Source organism: Mirounga angustirostris, unplaced genomic scaffold (genome assembly GCF_029215605.1).
Source record: "Mirounga angustirostris isolate CCGP_5_RB_7025 unplaced genomic scaffold, mMirAng1.0.hap1 SCAF_11, whole genome shotgun sequence".
NCBI lineage: Eukaryota > Metazoa > Chordata > Mammalia > Carnivora > Phocidae > Mirounga > Mirounga angustirostris.
In genome coordinates, this window is record NW_026991719.1 from 90,120,772 (window position 1) to 90,147,900 (window position 27,129).

The window sequence follows — 27,129 nt, forward strand, 5'->3', positions numbered from 1 at the left end:
TTGTCCTCCCTTGGAGTGGAGTTAAACCTGTTGGAGCTCTCGGGGGCCTTTGCAGGACCGAGGCACCCCAAGATCAAACCCTGAGTGACAGACAAGCTTGATGGGAGGCTCTGCCCCTGGCTGGCACAGGTGAGTTGGTTAAGAGCCAAAAGGGGAAGGAGAACTGCCTTGCCATTGAGTCATTATTCCCCATCACACATAAGCTCTGGCTAGTAGGGCCACTTACTGAACCTCAGTAGGCCCTCCTGTCTCATCTTCACATCTTTCCTCCTCCATGGGGGTCTCCCTCCCTGTACACATGCACTTCCTAGAACAAGGTAGGAGCTGCCTCCTCCAAACTTCTAGAACACATTAGGAGCTTGGGCTAGAGAGTCAAACCTGTGTTTGAACCTGCCCACCTCTGTGATCATGGATTCATCACTTATCCTTGCTAGGCCTAGTTATCCTCACCTATAGACTGAAGATACTCTTATATAAGAGATTTCAGAGCACCAAACCCAGTGCCTGGCCAGTAGGAACCACTTCCTGTTAGCTGCTGTCATCATCATCATCACCACTATGGGTGATCATACTACCTACTCCACAGAGTCGTGGAGATGAAGTGAGAACATACGTAAGCCATCCAACACAATGTTCAGCATAAATTGAGTGCTAAATAACTGAGGGCAGTTATCGAATATATTTATACCAAGTACCCCTTGGATACTTACCTCATTATGTCTTATGTTACTTCTATTTGTGTTCATGTCTTGATCCCTTCCTCTAATTTGTAAGCTCCCTGGAGAGCAGAGTTCTCTCTCTCTCTCTCTCTCTCTTCCTGTCTCTTCCCCTCCACCCAGGAAGCATAAAAGACCCAGTGCTGGGGATTAGGGGGCTCTTGAACATTTAGATGAGTCAATGTTGCCCTCACTTTTCCTAAGCCCCTTGATCATGGTATTGTTTTCTAGTTTGAAAACATCACTCCCATTAACTGATCAATGGGACCTTTTCCCTAGGGCAAGCCATGTCATGCATGTTCCAACCACTGAACCAGTGATCACAGAATTAGCAATGTACAGTATCTTAGCTTTGGAAAGTTCTCCAGAAAACAGTGGCCTGGGGTGTGCATTCATCTGAGAGCCTGGGCATGCGTACCACTCCCAGGCTTCCGCTGTCTACACGGAAAAGGATATTAGGCATGAGCCTAGTTCAGGCCACCACCAAGTCCCCCTTAGACTACCACAATGTAGTCTTCTAAGTTGTTTCCTTACTTTCACCCCTGCCTTCCACACAGCAACAAGAGAAGTCTCTAGAAAGGAGTGCAATGAGATCACATCATTCCCCTCCTCAAGACCCTTCAGTAGCTCCTGTCTCGTGTAGTGTCAAGTCCAGTCTCCTTCCCACAGTCTGCAAGGCCCTGCATAATCTGGCCCCTGCATGTCTCCAAACTCGTCTTGTTGCACTCTTCCCCTTGCCCCCTTTGTACCGCCCACACTGGTCTTCTGGTGTGAGAACACGCCCAGCTCATTCCTGCTTCGGTGCCTTTGTTCTCATTCTGTGCGCCACCAGGAATTGGATCCCACCCATGCCCCAGCTTCCCTGTGCTTGTCCTTCAGGTTTCCACTTAGATGATACCATCTCAGAATGGGATCATTCATCCAGGCCTTCCCTGCGCACCCTATCTCAAGTAGCTTCCCGTTGGTTCACATGCCATGCCCCCTTGTTAATCTCAAGCTCATTGGTTCTCAGCCCTCACTTCACCTTAAGAATCACCAAGAGAATGTTAAAAAAATGGCCAGGCCCCTTCTAGACCAAAGAAATTAGAATCTCTGGGGACAAGGCCCAGGTTATCTGTATTTTTAAATGTTCCCCTGGTTAATTTTAATGTGTGGGCAAGGTTGGCAGGTTCCATTCTAATCTATGGGCTTGTTTATTTTCTTCTTAGTACTTATCACCAGATGTAATTCTTTTCATTCATCCATTTAATAAGTATTTATTGAGCTCCTACCGTGTGCCTGGCTCTACTCGAAACGCAGGGATTAAAATCATGAACACAAAAAGCACAAATTTTAATCCTTTATGAAACTTTCATTCTAGTGGGGAAGGCAAACAATAAATAAGATCAGCAACTATACATAGTTATACAGCCATATATGTATGTGTATATATATATGTGAAACTATATGTGTACATATGTATGTATTATTATTATTATTATGGACTGAATGTTTGTGTCTCCCCTCCCAAATTCATATGTTGCAACCCTTACCTACAATGTGATAATTTTTGAAGATGGGGACTTTGAGAGATGACTAGGGTTAGATGAGCTCATGAGGGTAAGACCCTGGTCTGATGAGATTAGTGCCTTATAAGAAGAGAGACCAGAGAGCTTATTCTTTCCCCCATTCTACCTCCCTGCCACACACACACACACACACACACACACACACACACACACACACACACACAAGAAGAGGTCATGTGAGCACACAGCAAGATGGCAGCCACCTACAAGGCAAGAGAAGAGACCTTAGAATGAAATCTACCTTGCAGGCACCTTGACCTTGGACTTCCTGACCTCCAGAACTGTGAGAAATAAATTTCTGTCGTTCAAGCCACCCAGTCTATGGTATTTTGTTATGGCAGCCTGAACAGACTAAGATATATGATATGTTAGATTATGATAAGTGCTAAGGAGAAAAAATAAAGCATAAAATGGAGATACGATTTTTGAGGGGGAGAGGAGGGAGAAAAGGTTTTGATAGAGTGGCCTGGAAAGGTGAATCTGGAGTAAAGATTTGAAAGAAGTGAGAGATTCAGATCTGCAGCTAGCTGAATATAGACCATTCAAGGCACAGAAGAGGAAGTGCAAAGGCCCTGGGGCTGGATTATACCTGGTGTATTTGAGGTACAGTGAGGGGACCAGCATGGCTGGAGAGTTGAGAACAAGGGGCGGAGTGGTAGGAGATACATTCAGAGAAGTAAGAGGGGAGCAGATAATGTGGAGCCTTAAATGTTATCGTAAGAGCTTTGGCTTTTACTCTGAGTAAGAAGGGTTATCACTGAGGAATTTCTAGCAGAGAGTGGCATAATCTGACTGAGATTTTCAGAGGTTCACTCTACCTGCCATAGGGAACTCAAGGGGCAAAAGGGTGGCAGTAGCAAAACCAGCGAGGCGGGTACTGTAATGATCTAGGTGAGAGACGATGGTGGCTTGGAGAAGGATGGTAGAAATGGCAGAACCCAAGAGAAACGGTCCAAATCTGGATATATTTTGGGAGTTAGGTTACACAGGATTTGCTGACAGACTGTGTGTTGGGCACAAGACAGTGCACAGTCAAGGAGGACTGAGCATCCAGAAGAATGGAGTTGCCATTACAATGAGATGGGTAGGACAGTGGGAAGAATCGGTTTCAGGAGGAAACGTCAAGGGCTTAGTTTTGAACTTGATAAGTTTTAAGTGCCCATTAGACCTTCAGCTGGAGATGTCAAGTGGAGAGGTAGATGTACAATCCGGGAGTTCATAGGAGAGGTCTGGCCTGGAGATAGAACTTCGGAAGCCTTGAGATTGGATGAAATCCCCTAGACAGTAAGCTCAGGTAGAAAAGAGCAGAAGCCCAGGGACTGAGACCTAAAGCACTCCAAAGATTAGAGGTTGAGTTACAGAGCAACAAGCAAAGGGGATGGAGCAGAAGCAGCCAGAGCAGAAGGGAGAAAACCAATAGAAAGTGGTTTCCTGGGAGCCAAGAGAAAAAAGTGATTTAGGGAAGAGCGAGTGGTCACTTAATGTACGGCACTGCCGAGGAGCTCGAGTAAGATGAGGACGGAGAGCTAACCATTGGATTTCGTAATGTAGGTCACTGGGTGATCTTGGTCAGAACAGTGATGAGAGTGAGTGCAAGAGGGAAAAGAAGGAGAGAATTTGGAGACAATGGGTATAAACAATTGCCCCGATATTTTAGTCCTAAGAGGAGGACAGAAATGGGGCAGAAGCAGTATCTGAGGGGAGACTCGCCTCGAGAGAGGGTTTTATTAATTTGGGGGATGGGAGAAATCTTATTTTTTTTAAAGATTTTATTTATTTATTTGCGAGAGAGAGAATGAGATAGAGAGCATGAGAGGGGGGAGGGTCAGAGAGAGAGGCAGACTCCCCGCTGAGCAGGGAGCCCGATGTGGGACTCGATCCCGGGACTCCAGGATCATGACCTGAGCCAAAGGCAGTCGCTTAACCAACTGAGCCACCCAGGCGCCCGAGAAATCTTATTTTAATGAGAATGACCCCCACTCCAGAATTAGAAGGTCAGCAGCTTGAGGGCAGGGACTTGGTCTGGGGCATCCCCATCACCTCCCACAGTGCCCAGCACAGAGTAGGCACTCAGCAAATATCGTCGAGTAAGTGCACGATCAAATGATTGCAGACGTCCGTGAGAGTAAACATCAAAGAGTCGAGTGGCAGGGCAAAGTGACAGGTGAGTGGAGAGGCAGTACCAAGTTAACCCAACAAGTATCTCTTGAACAACGGGCATGCTGACAAGCACAAGGCAGCTTCCACCTTTTGGTGGCACCCTGGCTTCAGTCCCCTCATTCCCGCCTCACTCCTGGCGCACTGAGCTCCCCGCCAGGGCCAGGCAGCCGAAGGCAGGGGTTGACGTGGCCCGACTCCCTTTGCCAGGAGGGCATGCGATGTCTCTGTAGTCATCTGTTCCGGGGAGAGGACAGGCTTTGGGACTGTGAGAGTGAGGTGTGGCCAGACGAGACCAAAGCTCGGGAGGGTGCCGAAGGAGAAACCACTTTGTGTCATCACCGTTCTCGGGCGTGGTCTGTCTGTGGCCCACAGACCACACCAGCTGGAGGCTAACTTGTAGCCTCCTGTATACAGCCCAGGCCAGGGAAGAGCAAAACCAGAGTCCACGGAGAACAAGCCCCTGCCCATGCAGTGCCCACAGTGGCAGGTGATGGGTTGGCCCAGAGGGGCTGCCCCGTGGGGCCTGTAACTCCACTGTTGCCGGGAAGATGGCACGGCCCAGCTCTGAGCGAGCACACAAAAGGCCCTCGGCAGCTTTCGGATGAAGGACTTGACAGGAAGGGCGAGGAAAGAATCCTTCCTTTTCCATGCCTCCCCTGCCATCATGCTTTATGCCCAGCCACAGCTCGGTGCGGGGCCGTGGCTGGTGGCCGGGTACTTGTCCTGGACTTGGAAGAAGACCCAGGGAAACCCCCGTAGCGAATTGGCAGCAACCTCAGACAGACCTTTTCCATCTCCTCACCTGGCCCCCAGAGACCCCACCATTGTGTTAGGTCTTATGAGTCCAAAAAATTGACTTCCACCAGCATTGACCTCATACCTGATCTGGGCCACATCCTGTGTGTTTTCTCAAAGTTGTGACTGTAGTACTAAATATTACAATTATTCCTCCTCCTCCTCCTCCTCCTTACTCCTCCTCCTAATTGCAGCTAACACATACCGAGTGCCTACTCTGGGCCAGGCCCTGAGCTAAGCACTTTGCATACCATGTCGGTTGTAGTCCTCATTGCAGCCCTGTGAGGTGAATACTACTCTTGTCTTCAGTGAACAAGAGAGATTCAAGCTACGCAGGGGAAGAGTTGAGACTGAAGCCCGGTTCTGTCTGACTGCAGAATTACATTCTACATGGGTCTCTATGACAGCATCCGGGTGCTGTCTTAGAAATGTAAGACAGGTAGTCTCATCCCGTGGCTTCCTGTCACACTGAGAATTTAACCCAACTTTCTTCCTAGGCCATCAGGGCCTGGCAGAATCCAGCCTTTGCCTGCCTCTTCAGCCTTGTTTCATTCTCCTCTCCCCCCTGCCCCTGTGAAACCTGTGGAGAAGGCTCTGGAACCGTAGCAGCTTTCTGTTCTTGGTACATCTGGTGGTCTGACTTGGGTGCTTACTCCTGCTTCCAGGGAGATTTCCCTTGGAAAATGCCTCCCACCGTCTAAACAACCATCCCAGAAGCCCTGTATCAAAAGGTGGAAGCTGCCTTGTGCTTGTCAGCATGCCCGTTGTTCAAGAGACACTTGTTGGGTTAACTTGGTACTGCCTCTCTCGCTTGTACCGTAAGATCGTAGAAGGTTGACAGCGCCCCAGGCCCTGTCCGGCACTGAGAAGCGTGTGATGTTCAGAGGTGAACTGAGGCCCAAATTCTCGGCATTTGGGGGAGATAGCGCCGTATGTCTAGGGGAGTACGGGAAGAGCACCAGCCTAGGACACATATGAATTACATCTTTGTCGAGCTCTCTCACTTGCTAGCTGGGAGACCTTAGATAAATCCTTCCAATTCTCTATGCCTCGATTTCCTTATCAGTCAATGAAAGTAATAGTAAGAGTAATAGTAATAATCTCTGCCCCTGACTCATATATGTAAAGTAACAGGTTTTCTTGGGGCCATGTCCTAGTCTGTTCCTGCTCCTATAACAGAATACCATAGACGGGGTGGCTTTGAAACAACAGAAATGTATGTTTTGCCATTTTGGAGGTTGGGAAGGTCCAAGATCAAAGTGCTGGCGGATTCTGTGTCGGATGAGGTCCATCATCATCTTCTCACTATAATGTCACGTGGCAGAGAAACTCTGTGGGGTGTCTCTTATAAGGGCACTGACCCCATTCCTGAGGGCTTGAGCCTCATGAGCTGATCACCTCCCAAAAGTGTCACATCCAAATGCCATCACCCTGATTAGGTTTCGACATAGCAATTTGGGGTGCATACAGATATTCTGTCTATAGCAGGAAGGTTGGGTAGTATTTTTTCAAGTAAAAAAATATTGCTACCATTTTGTCCAAGTGTTATACCATTTTTCCTCCCACTGGGCTACATGCTACTTGGGTTCCTTTGCTTGTTACTGTTTAGTTTTGTGGTAGCGGACCCTCACCCTACCTCCATTGTCCTACCTTCCCCCTCCTCGAAGGTATGAGGTTCCCACATACGTGATAGTCCACGAAACATAATCTTCCCATGTCCAGAAAGGAGTGTGGGTGCTTGGTGGTCTGGTCCCTTTGTGTCTTCACAAATACTGAGCACCTCCGATGTGTTCAGCCCTGTTCTAGTCAACTGGTGATCCCGCAGCACACACACACACAAAACCCCCAGCCTCCACAGCCTCGCTTCTGCAGTATTTCTGCCCTAATGCACAGTCTTAATCTCACCATGCGCTAACAGCAGACAAACTTTGATTGAAGGAAACGATCACATAATTGGCCTGGAGTTGTCAAGTTGTCAAGATTATGGAAGACAAAGACCAAGAAACTATCGTAGATTAGAGGAAGCTAAGGAGACATGGCAACAAATCTGAATCTGAGCTCCTGGATTGGATCCTGGCATAGCAGAAGGACACTAGTGAGAAAACAGAGGACATTTGAATAAGGTCTGCAGATGAGTTAATAGTGTTGTATCACTATTAATTTCCTGGCTTCAATACTTTTACCATTATTTTTTTTGAAAGGTTTTTTTTTTTTAATTTATTTCGAGAGAGAGAGCGTGCAGGAGGAGGGACAGAGGGAGAGGGGGAGAGAATCCTCAAGCAGACTCTGTGCTAAGCACAGAGCCTGACACAGGGCTTGATCTCACAACCCTGAGATCATGACCTGAGCCAAAATCAGGAGTCGGACCCTCTACCGACTGAGCCACCCAGGCGCCCCAATACTTTTCCCATTATTATGTAAGTTGTTAATACGAGGGGAAGTTGGGTAAAGGGGATACAGCGACTCTGTGTTGGGTTTACAATTTTCCTGTAAGGTCTAAAAGTGTTTCAGGCAGTTTGAAAGCAAGCTGGCAGGCACAGAAATGATAAATGCCAAGAGGATACAGGCAGGACATGGACAGTCTCTGCTACATTTCCTGAATCTCAGTGTCCTCATCTGTCAATTAGACCCAATAATTATGTATCATTATTTATTCTCCTTATTAAAGAATTTGCAGAGGAACCCTGCTTTTGAAGTATTAGAGAAATGTAACCTCTAAACACTCAGTTTTGTGATAGAAGCTACAAAAGAGATAAAAAGATCATCACTTCATCCTCCAGAAAAAAAAATGTTTAATAGAATTATTTCAAAATAAAAAGTTAAAAATATCCCTGCCTTCCTGGGTCTTAACCTTTTGGGAGGGAGAGAGGGTGGGAGAGAGGGAAAGAGGGAGGGATAATAAATAAAACAATCAGTTAATGGTATCGTATATTAGAAGGCAGGGAGTGCTATGGAGAGAAAGAAAGCAGAAAAAGGCAGATAGGGAGGAGGAGAGGGGCAGCTTTAAAATGGTCATTTGAAGAAAAGACTTTAAAGAAGAGAGGGAGCAAGAGCTCCAAGAAGGAGCACACGAGTCAGAGGGAGTGGCCAGTGCAAAGGCCCTGAAGCCTGACTGGTTAAAGGAACAGTAGAAAACCTGGTGGAGCTAGGGCAGAGTGAGCAAGGTCAGTGTGCCTCCTTCTGGGGTCTTAACGATAACAGAAAGAAAGTGGCCATAGGGCAAGGATCAGGGGCATTAAACAGTAGACACCAAATAGAGGTTTCCAGCAGAGTCACAGAGGACAGAAACGTGAAGGGAAGGGAAGAGCAAGGAAGTGCAATTGCTGGGGTCTAGAATACCTGTCCAATTTCTGGTAAGGAACCAAATCATTAGTAAGCCCCATAATAAGGCTCTGAGTCTCCTGTGCTTTGCTCCTCTCCAGTCACTGAACTCTAATTAATGCTGAGTGTGGCAGTAAGACCGCAGCCTGAGACATCTTTACGATGTCGCCTTAATGAGAAGTGTCATTGGGAGCAGAGAGGGGTGGGCTGCTTTTTCATGGACTAATAAGTGCGACTGATGAAAAATCCAGAACCTCGTTCTGGTTTGGTGCATGTTTATTTTCGAATGTCCCCGAGTCATTCTGTTAGCGTCATCTGGGTGTTCGAGGCCTGGGAACATATGCACTGAGCAGAATGCAGGCAGCGATGGCGCACGGGAAGCAGCCCCCTAGTCTGATGTGTGGCCTGCAGAAGACAGGCCAAGTACCGGAGGGGTTCCCCGGAGGCTCCTCAGCTTGCAGCCACGGCCCAGGATGCTTCCTCTTCCCACTGTGCAGAAGCAGAAATGCACACGGGGAGGCCAGCCTGGCTGCCCGGGGAGGCTTGTAGACAGCACTGGTGTTTGGGGACCATTTCAAGCCATCCGGAGGTCCGCACATGTGTGTTGGCCTAGTCCTTCCAGTGTTACAAAGACTGGACAAGAAGACGTAGCGGATAGTATCCTATGAAATGTAAGACATCGCATACGTGCAAGGTGTTACTATTGTTGTGTTCCACGGGGGGCGGGGGGTAAAGAAAGTAGACCTACAGCCATAGCGTTTGTTCTCTGGTTCCCTGCTTGTCTAGTGTTATAGAGGGACCGTCACCTTCCTTTTAGAAACAGCACTTACCATTTGGAGCCGGGCACTCTGGTACATGCCTTGTGCGCGTTATCTCTTTTAGTCCTCACAACAACCCCACGGAGTAAGTACAGTTGTTCCGTTTAAAAGTTGGCTAAGGGAGGCTCAGAGATGTTAACTTATGCAAGGTTGCACAGTAAGTGGTGAGAGCCACTTCTGCCCAGGAGACCCACAGTGGGATTCTGGATCCTTCTCTCTGCACTCAAGTGCCTTTTAAATTCAAGACGCACATGCCCCAGTGTGGCAGATTTGGGTTTCCAAGAGGGAGGGCGTCAACTTCATTCTTCAGGCTCCACACACAAGGATGGCTGGAGAAGGAGAACCTCAAACAAGTGGACCACTCCATCTTGGAGTGATGCTGGGCAGGAGTGGGCACTTGATTGTTTGAAGAGGCGCTATGGCAATATCTGGCTTCCCAGCTTGAAAGACTGGGCCGGGGACAAGTGACAGACCAACGCTGAATTCTAGAAATACCCAGGGTAGCAATCACCAGCTTCACCCTGTCTTTGTGGCAGGGAGGAAACTAGAGATCCAGAGCAGTGCTGAGATTCGCCCAAGGTCATACAGCTCATTAGAGCTGGCGGCTGCAGTGGGACTGTGATCTTTGGCTCCCAGTTGGGAGCTTCCCCCAGCCCCCCAGACTCCATGGGCAGCACTCAGAGAGGAGCCATCTCCTTGGGAGTGGAGCCATTGTCTGGATAGTGGCCCTCCGTGTGGCCCCGGCACCTGCAGCCCCAACCTCGCTGTGCACCCTTTAGAAGTGCCAATTCTCAGGCACCCCTCCCCTGGACTTCCCGGGGCCGGGGCCCAGTAAAGTGTGCCCTAACACACCTTCTTGGTGACCCCGATGCATGCTCAAGTTTGAAAACCACTGGTCTAGATGGAAAGGCAAAGCGCCAAGTGTTACAGATGTCGACATGCGTTTGGAGCATGACAAAAGGGTCGTCTTTGTAGGGAGGGAATAAGACAAGGCCCGCAGCTCTCAAGCCCGTAGCTCTTCAGCCACCCTGAAACACACATGACGGTGACAGATAGACACACACAGACCGGGAGGGAGAGTGTAGCCAGCACTTGTTCATCTGCATGTGCGTCCGAGTTTTGCCAACTCAGCAGTTCCAGAGCTGTGCCAGCTTTCCACTTGCTGCTGCGGAGGGTGCATCCCTGCCCTCGGAGGAACCGCCGTGCAGGGTCAGAGAACCTCCGAGTTGGGAGGGAGCTCGGAGATGACCTACCCCTTCGCCCACCTCTGCCACATCCCTGGCGACCCATGTGACTGGCACTCTTTTGGCTTCAGCGTTACAGGGCCACAATAATAGTGAGCTCCGCTTCCTGGAGGACAGGGTAGAGGTGGGTAGGAGGAGGAAACACATACAGGTAGCTACAATAATAAAACGGAGTATAAGCGCTAGAGCCCCTGCCATGAGAACCCTGAGCCGGAAGGAATGAATTTTAGCCCTGGGAAGTCAGGGGAGGCTTCGTAGAGGAGGTGCTATTGGAGCTGGACAAGCTTTCAGCAGGCTGGGCCAGGGGAGGAGGAAAGAGGGTGGTTGCCATATTTCCATGAACAAAAATACAGAGGCACAAAAACGCTGGACACGTTCCACGAAACCTATTTAGACAGGCCTAGTAAAGGGGACATGCTCAGGAGTGCGACTTCTTGCCAGCTGCCTGACCCTAACCTTGGGCAAGGTACTGAACATCTCTCGGCCTCTATTTTTCCCTACTTGGAAAATGAAAGTAATCTACGTCACTGGGTTTGTGGGAAGGAGTAAACGAGATAATGATACGAAGTAAGCTAACACAGTGGCTGGCTCATAGCAAGCACTCCAAAGCATACGTGACTGCCTTGCTTTATGGGGAATAGCAAACGAGATGGTTTGCCAGGAGCACTGGGTGTGAGCCTGGGAGTGGTGGAAGTAAACTTCGGGACCAGGTTGTGGCAAGGGCTTTGAATGCCAAGCGAAGGATTTGGGGTTTTTATTCTGAAGGCAGGGGATCTGTATATTTGGAGGGTTGAATTAGAGCAGGGTGATAGGGGAGAGGGGGAGTTAGGGGTTATCAGATGGGGGAAGAATCAGGTTCAGAGCGGGGATATTTGAATTAGTGTATGTCTGAATTCTTCTACTACATATAGACCTGAGTTGTGGTTGATGGAGCCTGAAATGTGTAAATGTGTGTGTGTGAGTACATATGTATATATTAAATGTATATGTTTTAAAATGTATCGATGTGGGGGCGCCTGGGTGGCTCAGTCGTTAAGCGTCTGCCTTCAGCTCAGGTCATGATCCCAGAGTCCTGGGATCGAGCCCCGCAGGCATCGGGCTCCCTGCTCCGTGGGAAGCCTGTTTCTCCCTCTCCCACTCCCCCTGCTTGTGTTCCCTCTCTGGCTGTCTCTCTCTGTCAAATAAATAAAAATCTTAAAAAAAAAACCCAAAATTAAAAATAAAATGTATCGATGTGTAGGGGAGCTGGGTAGCCCAGTCAGTTAGGCATCCCACTTTTGGTTTCAGCTCGGTTTGTGATCTCAGGGTTGTGGGATTGAGCCCTGCATTGGGCTCTATGCTCAGCATGGAGTCTGCTTGAGATTCTCTCTCTCTATTTCTCCCTCTCCTTCTGCCCCTTCTGCTCGTGCATGCTCTCGCATTCTCTCTCTCCCTCAAATAAATAAATAAATCTTTCAAAAAATGTATAGATATGTAAAATGTATATCTATACATATATTTAACATACACATGAAATAACTAGAAAATGAAAATTGATGGTTGGAGAGAACATTAGCCAATTTTTTAAATAGTTTTAATGTGAAAGACAATCCCTTTGTTAGCTTGAGTTAAACTATGTGAAACATCATATTCGATGAAAACATTTCCCAAAGCTGGCCTTTTTGTAAGAAAACTTGAGATCTGTGCAATTCACACATACTTGATAAATTTAAGCACATTCTGTCTTACTGGCAGGGACAGAAATCTGCAATAAGACACAGAGTCCTCTGATGACAGACGATTAGAAGCAGCAATGGCGATGCCCATGGGGTCCAAATTTAAGGACATTTCTAATGGTTGTCCAGAAATACAAATACCCTCCATTTGTACTTTGGTGATAACTAGAGTCTTCTTTAGCTCCCAGTCAGGATGAACACACTTCAGAATGTTCTCGAGTCCCAGGCTAGAGGGAATGATCTCATTTGGCACATTATTGAGTGCCTGCAAAGAGGAAAGACACTAACTGCTCACAAATATTTTGCCATTGACTAACTGCAAAGATGTATCTGTTAAAGCAATCCATCTGAGCAGGCTAGTTCCCTCAAATATTGAAGAATATCAATACCAACTAAAAGCAAGTCGATTTGTCAGGCATTTACAAAGCAGCTTTGAAGCCAAATGATCTCCTTCCTGCCTTCACCTTTCTTCCAGAATATATGCACCAACACATCCAAGTGTGGACTCAGCCTCCTCTGTTGGAGCCTTCTCAGATAAAGCTTTCTTGGGCTGGAGGGAAGCAGATGTTTGGGTGGGAAGCCGTGTGGGAGCGCTGGTAGCCGTGCTGGTTCGGTGCTGGGGAAACAGTTCTGCACCGAGCTGGCTAAATATCATGAACTGTTGCTCAGCTCCCTCTCAGACCTGCCGGGCTTTCCCCTGGGCCTGCCACCCGATGTCAACAGAAACAGGTCCACGGAAGCAGTTAAGCTGACCCGTTGGACTGACCCAAATTCTTGGAGGAAATACAAAAGCCTGCCGGCTCCTGGGATTAGCTTCGCTTTTGCTCCCCATCTGCACATTGCCTTCTTGTCCACGGCAGCCCCAGCTTGCTACAGCTGCTCACCTCAGCAGCCGGCTTTCTGAGCCAAGAGAATTCGAGAACAGTCTAGTTAGGAGAAAGCGGTCGGCCCACCTGAGAGAAACTTTGTGGCCAGACCAACAGAGAGATGCGGCCCTCACTTTCATTGATTTGCTGTGTTCCCGGTGTCCTTTCCCCGCCATCTGCCCTGGCCCTTCTGCAGTTCCAGGGCACGTAGCCCACTTGTCAGATGAAGCTGTGTGGAGAACATGGCACAGCGTGTATACCCTTCGAGGCTTCGTTTTTTTTCCTAAGGAGAAAGGGGCTGTGCTGAGCAGCTGTTGGGGACGTAGGAGGATGGAAAAATGAATGTTTTGTTTCCATTCAAGAAGTGGCACCGCAAGGCAATGGGGAAAGGCACAGGCAAACCTCCTAGGTGGTTAGTGATGTCAGAACTCAGATTAAAGGACACGCCGGGGCTCACTGCATGGCCCAGAGTTCCTACCCCTATGATACAAGGGCCTCACTAGAGCACGTGGGCTCTTAGCCCTCGGAGTGTATGTGCACAGCCCTCTCCCTCAGAGGGTCTGGCGTAATTGGTGTGGGGTTAGAGCCCCAGCACTGGTACTTTTTAAAAGCTCTCCAGATGGGAAACAACATTGCCATAAAGGACATCATTGAGCCAATCGGTCACGTTAGGATACAGGCTGTTTATTAGATAGTATTGTACCAGTGTTAAAATTTCTGAACTTGATAACTGTACTATGATTAGGTAAGAGACAGTCCTTGTTCTTAGGAAATACACACCTAAGTTTTTAGGGGTGAAGGGCATGATGCCTGCAACTTACTCAAATGAATTAGGAATTAAAAAAAAAAAAAAAACCCCACAAGGAAACGTAGGGAGGAAGGCATAAAGCAAATATGGCAAATGCTAACATTTGGGGAATCTGGGTGAGGGCTCACCCTGCTGACAAGAGTTCTTTGTACTATTAGAACTCTTCTGTTCGTTTCAGATTATTTCCGAATAAAAAATTCTAAAGAACAACAACCACCACAACAAAACACAACCCAAAACATCCAGCTCCCCAGATGAAATAATGTACAACCAGATTTGGAAACCCTTGGGTTCAGAAAAACAGAGGGAACGGGGACCTACGATAGATAGGTGACAATAAAGGCTTTTCTGAGCCACTGTCCCTGGTTCACGGGCCACACTTGGCGTGGCAAAGCTCGAGGACTGAATTATCCAGGCATAAATCTGTCAGTCAATCAGCAAGTGTTTTGGAACCCCATACTCGGGGCTCCGTACTGCAGGAGAAATTTTCCAGATGAAGTAGGGTGGGCATGCGAAGCTCCACGGATTGGCAGCCCATCATCCATCTTGACCTCTTTTTTTTTTTTTTAAAGATTTTATTTATTTATTTGAGAGAGAGAGAATGAGAGACAGAGAGCATGAGAGGGAGGAGGGTCAGAGGGAGAAGCAGACTCCCTGCTGAGCAGGGAGCCCGATGCGGGACTCAATCCCGGGACTCCAGGATCATGACCTGAGCCGAAGGCAGTCACTTAACCAACTGAGCCACCCAGGCGCCCCGCATCTTGACCTCTTGACCGTGGCAACTCCCTGTCAGCCATGTGATCTGATCCTGTGAGAGTCACTCGGATCCGTAGAACACAACAAGCATAAACAAAGGCTTGCGGCAAAGGGAAGGGGTGGGGGGTGTGAGGCAGTCTCTTCAAAAGCCAGCCCATGATACAGGTCATGGGAGAATTTCAGCCCCTCCCAGCTCCTCCCAGCCCCTCCCAGCGGATGGCATCTGGCGCCGAGCTGAGGCTTTTGCAGAGAACAACGTAGTTCTGACGAGGTGTGAAGGTATGGCTGCCGGTTGTGGCATGCTTTGAGTTCGTTGCTTCTGCTGTGAGAGGAGCCAAAATGTCTTTCCCCTGATGGGAGCAGATGGAGAACAGCCCTTGCCTCCATCAGAATTTTCTAGACCTTGCCTCCTTCCCTTCCTGGTGTTAGCTCCTTTTCCCTCCGCCTGCATGCTGTGATCGTGTTTTTTCCAGACGTTGAATTAGAAGCTAGCTTGTGGTTTGTAGCTCCCTTATTTGTGTCCAAATAAAGGCCAGCTGACATGGATGCCCAGCAAGAGGCAACGGGGCTTTCCTGAGCACTCAGCCCCACAGGAGTCTCTGGAAGACAAATGAGAATTCTAGGCACTGGAGTTGGTCAGACCTGGGTTGGATCATAGTTTTGCCACTGAATCGCTGGGTAAGCTTGGGCAAGTTACTTAACGTCTCTGAGCTTTAGGTTCCTCGGCTGTAAGATGGGGCCAATATTAGTATGAAATTCAGAGGGTCGTGAGCATTAAATGAGACAGAGAGCATAGCAAGTGTGCAATAGGTAGAAGATAGCCATTCATTTGATGGGTATTTATCGAGTTTCTTCTATGTATAGTCGAAGAGTAGTTCAAATCTAGTCCGGCCCTTCTTGCTAGTTGTTCCAAACCTTGGACGAGTTACTTCGTTTGACCTCTCTGGGTCTCTTGATTTCCATTGCTCTTCAGTGAGGCTGGTTTAAATTAGTAACTTGCAGGATTGCTGTAAGGAAGAAAGAAGGACAGGCTTGTCAAACACATGTCGGGCACATAGAAAGTGCGTGGCCAAAGCAAATTATTGTAATTGTTGCGGTTACTGTCTCCATCAGCTCTTCTCAGAGCTCCTTCTTATTATGAGTGGCTTCACTTAGCAGCCAAGCACTCTTTAACTTGGTCCTTTGCAGACTTCCCCCATCTGTGTTATCATGGCCGCGAGGGCAGAGGCCATATCCTTTCTACTGTTCTGGTGTCTCCATGGCACCTGGCGGAGAGGAGGTGTTTGGTGCATGAAGCAGATGCACACTCTGTAAGCGAGCACAGCTGTCGGCCGGCTTCACTGCCTGGGTTTGAGTTTTAGCAGGTCCACTTCACTTACTTAGCGAGTAACTTCGTAGCAACTCCTGGAACTTCTTGAGCCTCCGTTCTCTCATCTGTAATATGGATGTGATAAAAATTCCTACCTCTGGGGCTCGCTGTGGGGATTAAAGCCCGCATCTTGTGGGAGCCTAATAAAGACTAGGTGTTACTAGTGTCATTATTATCCGAGAAAATTCCTGCAGTCAAGGATCACAGGAACTATTTTAAGAAATCTCTCTCACGCATGCGTGCACTCTATCACGCACATACACACACCCACACGCCACTGCCACCACCACCGAGAGCGGGCAGCACAGAGAAGACAGGTTATAAGTGAGACACACATAAACATTCGTTGCCTATGAGAGGCTCTGTGAACCCCAGGCCAGGGCCAGTGTCTGCATAACATTCTCTCTGGAACTGTGGTGCTGTGCGCCCCTGAGCTTTTTTTATATTGAGGTAAAATTCATATAACACACACTTAACCATTTTAAAGCGAACAACTCAGTGGCATTTAGTACCTTCACGATGTTGTGCTACCACTACATCACTCTGGCTGTATCTAGAGGAAGGCAGAACTCATTCACTTGCCACTCCTCCTGTCACTCTTCACTCCCCACATTGTTCTTCCCTCCCTATTTTCCCAGTTGCCCCCTCTCTCTCTACCCCTCTGCTCTTTGGAGCAATGGGGTAAGTGTCTCTGACTGGCATATACGTTTAGGGAGAGTGGGGGTGTTGGCCCACTGGGAAGATGCCAGACCCAAACAGTGGCACTGGTGGAGTGTGGGTCGGGGCTGGCGAAGTCGCTTTTTGCCACTGCTGAAAGCAAGCAAAAAGCACAGTGGCAACTGTGCATTGTCGCCTTGCCTTCTGGTGGCCCCAGGGGCAGCAGACAACATGAAAGGGATTATGACCAATTCTGGCCTCGAAGGACTGCGGTCCCTTTTGTTACTGCCTTTTCCATCTTTGGGCTCCTTGCCCTCATGAATAAATTTGCTCTGTATCAAAACATCTATTACAGAATAACCTTGGCAGGCTCTACCACCTCACAAAGATCTACTTTGTACTTGTACTTGGGAGCAAGAACCACATCCTCAGTAGTTTTAAAGATGAGAATAGTTTATAGGTACTGAATTCTTTCTCTGTGCCAAGCGCTGTGCTCAATGCTCTTTGTGAGTTTTATCTTACTGAAGGCTTCTTACAGTGTCTCTGGGAGGTAGGCGTTGTTGTTACTTACTTTTTATAGATGAGCAAACTGAGGCATGGAGCTGGTCGATGACTTGTCCAAGGCCACATAGTGCGTCAGGAATAAAACCCATGTTCTACCCCACTAAGTAATATCGTGTCCCCATAAATCTCAGCCTGGATGTTAATTAGTTGGTTGAATGGAAAACAATAATATTGTAGCAACCACATACTGTAGCTTCCTTCATTCGCTACCTGGATTTTAGTCCTGGCTCATGAACTGCCTAGCTTTATGACTTTGGACAAGTCATCTAACCCCTCTGTAACTATACTTTGGGCAACTTTCTTGTCTTATCTCCCTCAGATTCGTGGGTAAAAGATAATCATACAGGGCCATTTCTGCAAAATGTAAACTGCCATGTCAATGTCAGGAGTTGATATCATGCAGAATGGCTTCATGGGCACGATAACCATAGGAAGCTGTAAGTTCCCCTGGCTAACTCTAATCCTGGACAAGCCATTCTCATTTCTGTTCTTCATGGCTGTGGGAACTTTCAAGCACCGGCCATCTTCCCTGAACTCCGTCTCTGTATCTTCCATCAAGTATAGTTGGAATAGCACTGGGAGACTCTTCAGCCTTTGGTCCATTAAGGGATTCGACTCCCAAGGACAGCTTTCTTAGAAGACTCCAGCTTATTCCATATTTGCAAAGCCACAGCCTTCCTATCGCAGAGGCTGTGGTGCAGATTAGCTTGAGACAACAGGTCTGAAAATGCCTAGCACAGTGCCAGGTGTTGCCTGCCTCGTAAATGGGTGTTCAAAAGATGGCGATGACTTTTTGGGATTTGGGTTGTTATTCTCCAGATGGGGTGAGGACAGAATGAAAAAGGGGAGGGAGGCCACTGCAGGGGGCAGGCAGTTTGGGCAATTGGGACTCTTCGGCCACCGGGCTTGCCAATTTCCCGATTCCTTGAAATGAAGGTGTGATTTTGAAACATGGATGCCTCGTATTCACCCAGGAGTGGTTTGTACACAGGGCTGTGTCTGACTTCCCATGAAAGTTACTTATATGTCCCAGAAATGTTGGGAAGAGGCACAGAGATACAGCCTAGTTCAAGGCCTTCCTGTTCCATCACGCTTTGCTCCTTACCTCTCTGGCATGCAAACGATTCAGCGGCAAAGAAGGCAAGAGTCTCTGAGCAAGAAATGACCTTTGTTATCTTGCAATGAAGACATGAAGGACAGGGGGACCAGAAAAGCCAGGGAAGCGGTGGAAGGGAACAGTCTTCAAAGTCCCATATGAAGTTTTTAAAACTTTACACAGTCAGAAATTATAAATGTTGCACATGCTCAGTGCCATCAGTGAAATAATGGACAGCCATACAGAGGAAAGTGAGCAATATGCTCCTCTATCTTTCCCCTCCCTGCATAGTAGGCAGTAGTAACAGCCTGGGTCTGAATCTTCCTACAAACTTCCTGTGCACATGCAAATATGAGCAGGCGTGGATCGTGCCATTTGTACTCAGATGGGATCATGAGATACACATTTCTCTGCAGCTTGACCTTTGCTCTTAAGAGTACATCACAGAGCTTACAGCACAGCAGTAGTAATAGATCTGGCTCATTTCTTCCAAGTGGCTGCATAATAGTCCCTAATAAGAATATACCAGGATTTATTCAGCCATTCACCTATTGATAAGCACTCAGGTGGTGTAGAACTTTGTGTTCATTCCCCTGAAAAGGGGCAGCATCCTCATATTTACCAGTGTGGAGGGGGGAGATTGCTGGGTCAGAGGGTTTTAATTTACCTATAGGAAGATTGCTTGGCCCATATTCATAAATAGTGTTCTGATTCTCTCATTTTATTATCAAAAAGTGTATTGTTCATCTGTTAAGCAGATTTCATTTGCTTTCTCAATAGTCAGTGTATTGCCCCAGAGTAAAGGGATTGAATTGAAAGAGACTTGTAAGGAGTAGGATAGGATCTTCTCCTCTGTGGGATCCCAGACAGCGGTGGTTTTGTTTTAGAAAACTCCTGGCTGGACCCATACCATTTTCAAGGCATATAAGATCTGTATCAAAATACTTTGGCATGTATACGATACTTGATGCTTTTTAAAGCAGTTTATTTAATTCCACCCTTCCAGCAGCCTTGTGTGGCAGGAACCACTCTCCTCATTTGTCAACAGAGAGAATTAGGTCTGGAGAAGTAAATGACTTGTCTAAAGTCACACGGATAATTGGCAACAGGGTTAAGCCTTGAATTTAGGAATCCCCATCCAGTGTTCATTGCACTTGGGGATGAGGGGTATAACATGAGCTCTTAATTCCATTTCTCATTAGGCCTCTGCTTGAGTCTTATTTAGCCCCGCCCAATTTCTCTTTTACCCTAGGCATACAGATCTGTGCTTCTTCCCATGGCTGATTTAACACTGATTGAGCACTAGTAATGTGCTAGGTGCTCTCGAGACCATTGAATTAAATCCGGTTGCTGTCCTATAGCTCCCAATCTCCATTTGTTGGAGCCCAGTCTAAAATAGTTATTGCTCTGCACAGACAGAGCAGACTTATGAGAACATTTCTCCTCTCTAAGCTTGTTTCTTGCCATTTTTCCTTAGGACCCCCAAGGGAATTTCTTGTTGTCAGATATGAATATCCGGTAACTGGTCTTTGAGTAGTCCTGAAAAATAGCTCCTTATTTTGCCCAACTTGCTCTCTTGAAGATGAATGTGTCAGTTTGTGTTCTCTTCCAGAATAACAAATAGAGTCAGAAGTGCAGAGTCTGAAGAGTCAGAAGTGCAGCTCATCCAACACGGAATGGTTTGAGGCTCATTGGAATGGTCTCTCCAGCCCCACAATTTTCCTTCTCAGCTGAAATGCCCTTTTCAGAGATGTGACCCCTTGAATCCTTCCTGACCTTCACATCCTGTCAGTTATGCTATATTGACCACGCTCTGTGTATGTTCTTTGGAATGTTTTGAACATCTATTCTTTTTTTTAACCATTCCCACTGCCATTGGCATTGTCCCCTTAAACAGTTACAACAAGGTCCCGGGAGATCCCCCTATTTAGTATCATCTCTGCTAGTCTATCTAAAAGTCTACTGACAGAATTCTATTTCTGAAACACTGTTCTGGGCCTGTCAGACCCCTGGTCAAAAATGATAGCTGGCTTTCCATTTCTTGGAGAAGTACTTTTTACAGTCCATTTGTTTATTTGTTTGTTTGTTCTTTGTTTTCCAGGTAGCAGGGGGATGCTTTTTTCAAGCAAAATATTAGGTCGTTAAAACCCCAAAATGAGAAACAGATAGAAGTAGACACGCTTTAAAAAATGTAGATATGCTTCTAGGGCGCCTGGGTGGCACAGTCTGTTAAGCGTCTGTCTCTTGATTTTTGGCTCAGGTCATGATTTCAGGGTCCTGGGATCGAGTCCTGTGTGAGGCTCAATGGAGAGTCTGCTTGAGGATTCTCTCTCTCTCCCTCACCCTCTGCCCCTCCCCACCATGCTCGCATGCATGTTCTCTCTCTTAAATAAATAAATAAATAAATAAATAAATAAATAAATAAATAATCTTTTTTAAAAATGTAGATATGCTTCAGTTGAAGTGAGGAGGGAGGACCCAAAGCCTCCTTTCTTTTAAGGGCCATCATGAAGACCACTGGCCTACTTATGAGGGTCATACCCCTGAACTTCGCATTCAAGATTGCACTAACATGACCCTGACTTGCCTTTCCCATCAGACTTCCAACTCTTCCCCAAAGGAACCCTTTGCTCCAGCAGTTTGATATGCTCTCTCTCTTGCCTACAGCTGGGCATTCCCCACTCTTTACCTTTTGCTCACATTATGCTGCCATGCCTGAAATGCCCACTGCCATTGTCTTCCTGTATGAATTGCATTCACTCTTTGAGCCCCTGCTCTAGCTCTGTTTACTTCATGAAACCTTCCCTGGCTACCTTGTTTCACAGAGACTCGCTTCCTGGGGCTAAGATGATTTGATCTTACGAACAAAAAAATGGAGACAGAGGCTGTTCAGCTGATGATGTGATCATTAAATGGGGGCCAAATTTCCCTGAGTCTGTGTCCTGGCCCTGCTACTTGTTAGCAGTATGATTCTAGTTAGCATGCCTCAAGTCCCTCATCTGTAAAACAAGAATAGTAATAGTACTCATCTCCAAGGGTTATGTGAGGATTAAATTGTGTTAAGCTCCTAGCACAGGGTTTGGCAATTGATAAATATTAGTCAGTAACTGATAAATATTAGCTGCTAGTAGGCAAGTCCAGACATGAGGTGATGAAGGTCTGAGCTAAGGAAGAGGCAGTGGGGTAGCTCCTGGGGGCAGAATTGTTGGGAGGTCTAAAGGTAGGGAATTGTACAGAATAAGATAGACGAATATGCACACCAGTGGAAGGGGAGGCAGGTTGCTCCATCATCAGGTGGGGAAGGAGCCCAGTGAGGTGGTTTCCCCCAAGGCTCCTGTCAGCAAGGCTCAATTGTCACTGGGTTGAGTAATCAAATTTAGCAACCTTGAGTACCTCAGCAAAAGTCTTTTTCCAGTTACCTAGGAGGTAAAAGGATAGCCATTAGGGGTTGGGCCATAAGACAGGATGTGTTGGAGGGGTGAATATAGAGCATGGGGCCCTGTCAGGAAGAGGAGCCTCTGTGGCAACAGGTGGGGGCATTGTGCCAGGCAGAGCATAAACCGTCTATAAATGTTAGTTGGTATCATTAAGAGTGTATTAGCAGCCTGGGGCAGGGAGGAGGAGTGCCCGGATAACTGAATGGAGGCATGGAAAAGCCAAAAGAGAAACTTTGATAGTTCGCCTACTCAAAAAGCGTGTGTGCATGCGTGTGTGTGCGTGTGTATGTGTGTGTGTGTTCCACACATGTATGCACATGTGTTAGAGTACAAAGGGAGAGGTCACAAGATCCAAAATGCTTTTGTTACCAGGGAGATAATTAGCTGTTTGAATTCTTTAAATGAATAACCATTATTCCAGATAGAAAGGAGGATCACAGATATTACTATTCAGTGAACTCTTTTGGGGCAAAAGGGCCATTACTCATCTTTCGTGCACATCATCAGTTCTTGTTCAATAGTGGTTGTTTCATGTATAGTTATGGAAGGAAAGAAGGAAAGAAGGAAGGGAGAATTGTGATGATTAAAGCACCTGCCCCAGGGACTCTTGGAGATAAAAAGGAGTTTATGACCTGTTACTTTTATTCTGAAATTGGTGTTTCTTTTGGGACTCACGATACTGAATAGTGAAAATTCAACAAAGATAGTGATCCCTGCTTTGGGCTGGAAATGAATAGGAGTTTGGCATGGGAAAGAGTAGAGGCTAGACCTGGATTTATTTTTACCTCCTGGGAGTGAGATGAGGGCAATATATGGCTCTAGTCCATTCATTTTATGTACCAGCTAATGAGATCCAAGTCTGCTCTTCAGGTAAAGGCAAGGCAAGGATAAGAGCTAAAAGCCAAGTCAGGCATACAAAATCAATAAACATTTATTAAACACCTACTTTGAGCAAAATAAACAAATGTTGAGTACCTACTCTGTGTAAGCACAGCAGAAGTTATGAATGGTTTCTTACCCTGGGGAGCTTACAATCTAGGTGAGAACTCCAGGCTAATATACCTAAAGCAATAATGAATAATGCAAGTCAGATTAAAATTCAGTCAAGCAAACATTTGTTAAGCACTTGCTATGTGCCATGTATTGTAGATTCAATGATTAATAATAAGTGCAAACAGGTGATGTCAGCAAGATGGTGGACTAGGAAGCTCCAGGCCTCATGGAAATGTCAAATAAGCACCTAAGGACTGACTAAAATAACTTTATACAAATTCAGTCAGAGATCAATAGCAACCAAGCAAAGGCCCAATCAAGAAAAAAAACAAAACAAAAAACTACATTCAAAATCATAGGAAATTTCGTGACATGGAAATGTCATGGTAGGAAATTTCATTTTACTCACCCTTGCCTCATCCCCCACCCCTACCCCCCAGTGAGGTGCAGCATGGTCAGGAGAAATCAGCCAAATTCCCAGTGCCCTCCCTTGGGACAGAAGGAGCAGAGTAGAACTTGTTTGCAATGTCCTAGTGTGCCTATAGGCTACCCAAGGAACTGGTTCCTGTCTCACCTGACTCAGAGTTCAGATGGGGAATGGCAGCATAGGTTGAATCTCAGGCTGGAAGCCATGGAGGCAGTGATAGTTGCTGTGAGAACTGAAGAAGAACTGCAGACCTGTGAATGCCTGGGAGCACGAGATTATGGGCAGAGGAATACAGTGAATATCTAAGGGCCCAAAAAGAAGAGGTGAGACTCCTTGAGAAATTAAGACATTTAAAAGCACGTGGAAGAAATTAAAAAAACAAGGCCATACATACACAAGCCCAGACAGGGTGCATGCCCAGAAGAAACCTGAGAAAAACCTAAAAGCCTTCACCTTGGACTGATTCCAGGTCTCAGGGGGCTGCTACTTAGTGAAGGTCTTCCATGCTAGTCTGCAGAGACTGGACAAGGTGGCTGCCTTTTCAAATGCCCAATTATCTTTTCTTTTCTTCTTTAAGATTTTATTTATTTATTTGAGAGAGAGAGAGACAGAGCATGAGCATGAGCAGGGGGGAGGAGGTAGAAGGAGAAGGAGAAGCAGAATCTTCACTGAGCAGGGAGCCCAATGTGGGGCTCTATCCCGGGACCCTGAGATCCTGACCCAAGCTGAAGGCAGATGCTTAATGGACTGAGCCACCCAGGCACCCTTCAAATGCCCAATTTTCAAACAAAGTTCACAAGTTTTACAAAAACAAAAGAAACACTGGCCTGTTAAAAGGAACAAAATACATCTAGTACTTAGCAGTTTCTAGAGCTGTCCCTGAAGAAACACACACACACCCATCAGGCTTACTAGACAAAAAGTTTAAAACAGCTATCTTAAATGTGCTTAAAGAGTTAAAGGAAAATACAAAGAACTAGAGGAAATAAAAGTGCTAGGGACTGAATGGTGTCCCCTCTCCTGAATTCATATATTGAAATATTAGTCCCTGGGGCGCCTGGGTGGCTCAGTCGTTAAGCGTCTGCCTTTGGCTCAGGCCCTGATCCCAGGGTCCTGGGATCGAGCCCCTCATCGGGCTCTGAGCCTGCTTCTCTCTCTCCCACTCCCCCTGCTTATGTTCCCTCTCTGGCTCTGTCTCTCTCTCTCTGTCAAATAAATAATTAAAATCTTAAAAAAAAAAAAAAGAAATCTTAGTCCCCAGTGTGATGGTATTTAGACATGGGGCATTTGGGTGGCAATTAGGTTTATGAAATCATGTGTGTGGGGCTCTCCTGCTGGGATTAGTGCCTTCATAAGAAAAGACACCAGAGAGCTTGCTTGTGCTTTCTCTCTCCATCTCTCTACCATGTATGTACACAGCAAGAAGGTAAGCCGTGAAGATAGTTCTCATCAGAACCCAACTTTGCTGGCACCGTGATCTGAAAGTTCCAGCCTCCAGAGGTGTGAGAAAATAAATTTCTGTTGTTTAAGCCTCTGATTCTATGGCATTTTATTAAGGCAACATGAGCAGACTTAAACATCAGAAAAACAGTATATGAACAACATGAGAATATCAACAAAGACATAGAAATTATTAAAAAGAACCAAACAGACATTCTGAAGCTGAAAAATGAAATAAATGAATTGAAAAATTCACTAGAGGATTTTAAAGGCAGATTCAAACAGGCAGATGAAAGAATCAACAAACTCCAAGACAGATTATTTGGTGTTATTTGAAAAATCTGAGGAGGCACCTGGCTGGCTCAGTCAGGAGAGCATACGACTCTTGATCTCAGGGTCATGAGTTTGATCCCCACGTTGGGCATAGAGATTACTTTTAAAAAGGGAAAAAAACACAAAAAGTCTGAGGAGGACAAAGAGAAAAAAGAATGAATAAAAGTCATCAAAGCCTAAGGGACTTATGGGCTACCAATAAACAGACCAGTATGTACATTATGGGCATCCCTGAAGGAGAAGAGAGAATGAAAGGGACAGAGAAATTATTTGAAGAAATAATGGCTAAAAAATTTCCCAAATTTGAGGAAGGGCATAGATATACAAACCCAAGAGTCTAAGTAAACTCCAAGTAGGATAAACCCAAAAAGACCCACATGAAGGTACATTATATTCAAACAGCAAAAGGAGAATGAAAAAGAGTCTTGAAAGTAGCAAGAGAGGGCGCCTGGGTGGCTCAGTTGTTAAGCGTCTGCCTTCGGCTCAGGTCATGATCCCAGGGTCCTGGGATCGAGTCCCACATCGGGCTCCCTGCTCGGCAGGAAGCCTGCTTCTCGCTCTCCCACTCCCCCTGCTTGTGTTCCTGCTCTCGCTATCTCTCTCTCTGTCAAATAAATAAATAAAATCTTTAAAAAAAAAAAAAAGCAAGAGAAAAGTGACTTGTAATAGATAAGGAATTTCCCATAAAACTATCAGCAGATTTCTCAGCAGAAACTTTGTAGGCCAGAAGATTGAAGGATGCTATATTTAAAGTGCTGAAAGAAAAATAAACTCTCAACTGAGATTTCTATATCCAGCAAAACTGTCCTTCAGAAACGAGGAGCATATTAAGACATGCTCAAGACAAACAAAAGCTGAGGGAGTTTATTCTCACTAGACTTGCCCTAAAAGAACTGCTAAAGGAAGTCTTTCAAGTGGAAATGAAAGAATGCTAGACAGCCGTTTGAAGCCATAGAAAAATAGAAAGTTCTCCAATAAAAGTAAATGCATGGACAAATACAAAAAACATTATTGTTGTAATTTTGATTTGTAACTCCACTCTATATTTTCTAAAGGATTTATTTATTTATTTATTTATTTATTTATTTATTTATTTATCTTTAAAGAGGGAGGGGCAGGGGAAGGGGCAGAGAGAGAATCCCAAGCAGGCTCCATGCTTAGCAGAGAGCCTGATGTGGGGCTCAATCTCACAACCTTGAGATCATGACCTGAGCTGAAATCAAGAGTTGGACACTTAACTGACTGAGCCACCCAGGCACCCCGGGGAAGAGCTGAGTTTTAGGGCAAGGTTTAGTTTTGTCAAATCCTCCCTAAATCCTCCTCTCTTTTCTCTACATCTATCAAAAGACTGTAGCAGAATTCCCACCTTCATGTTGAGGAGGAAGCCTCCCCTCCCCTCCTCCTAAATCCTTACCAGTGTTCACTGAGGAGAAACTTTGTGTAGAAGGGTGACAGGATTGATGTGTAAGAATTATTGGGAATCTGCCGTGGGACCAAAGAGCAAGACTGAGAAGATCCAGGAAGCTTTTTAAGAGAGGGGGTGCTTATTTCAACTCAACAGTTGTTAAATATTAGATTTCCAGGGCGCCTGGGTGGCTCAGTTGGTTAAGCGACTGCCTTCGGCTCAGGTCATGATCCTGGAGTCCCAGGATCGAGTCCCACATTGGGCTCCCTGCTCGGTGGGGAGTCTGCTTCTCCCTTTATACCCACGCCCCTCTCGTGCTCTCTCTCTCTCTCATTCTCTCTCTCTAAAATAAATAAAATCTTCAAAAAATATTAGATTTCCATGCTCCCCACCAGAATTTTCACATGACACTCAGTTTGAGAGCTAGATTCACTGTAGAGTTCATTTGCCTTTAAGATTCTAAGAAGATTAAACTTCCTGGCTATCTATGTTGGCTAAATAGATGGACAGGTGGATGAATGAAGGGATACTGGATATGTGTGTGGGTAGATCATGGATGAATGGATGAGTAGATGTTGGAAATAGAGCTGAGGAGATGTTGGATGGATGGATGCATGCATGCATAGATGGATGGAGAACTG

General features: G+C 46.3%; 1 protein-coding gene across 1 annotated transcript in view; it reads left to right on the forward strand.

Moving 5' to 3' along the window:
- PAK3 (p21 (RAC1) activated kinase 3) overlaps positions 1–27,129 on the forward strand; it is a 254,770-nt gene that overhangs the window by 51,039 nt on the left and 176,602 nt on the right. The window lies entirely within an intron of this gene.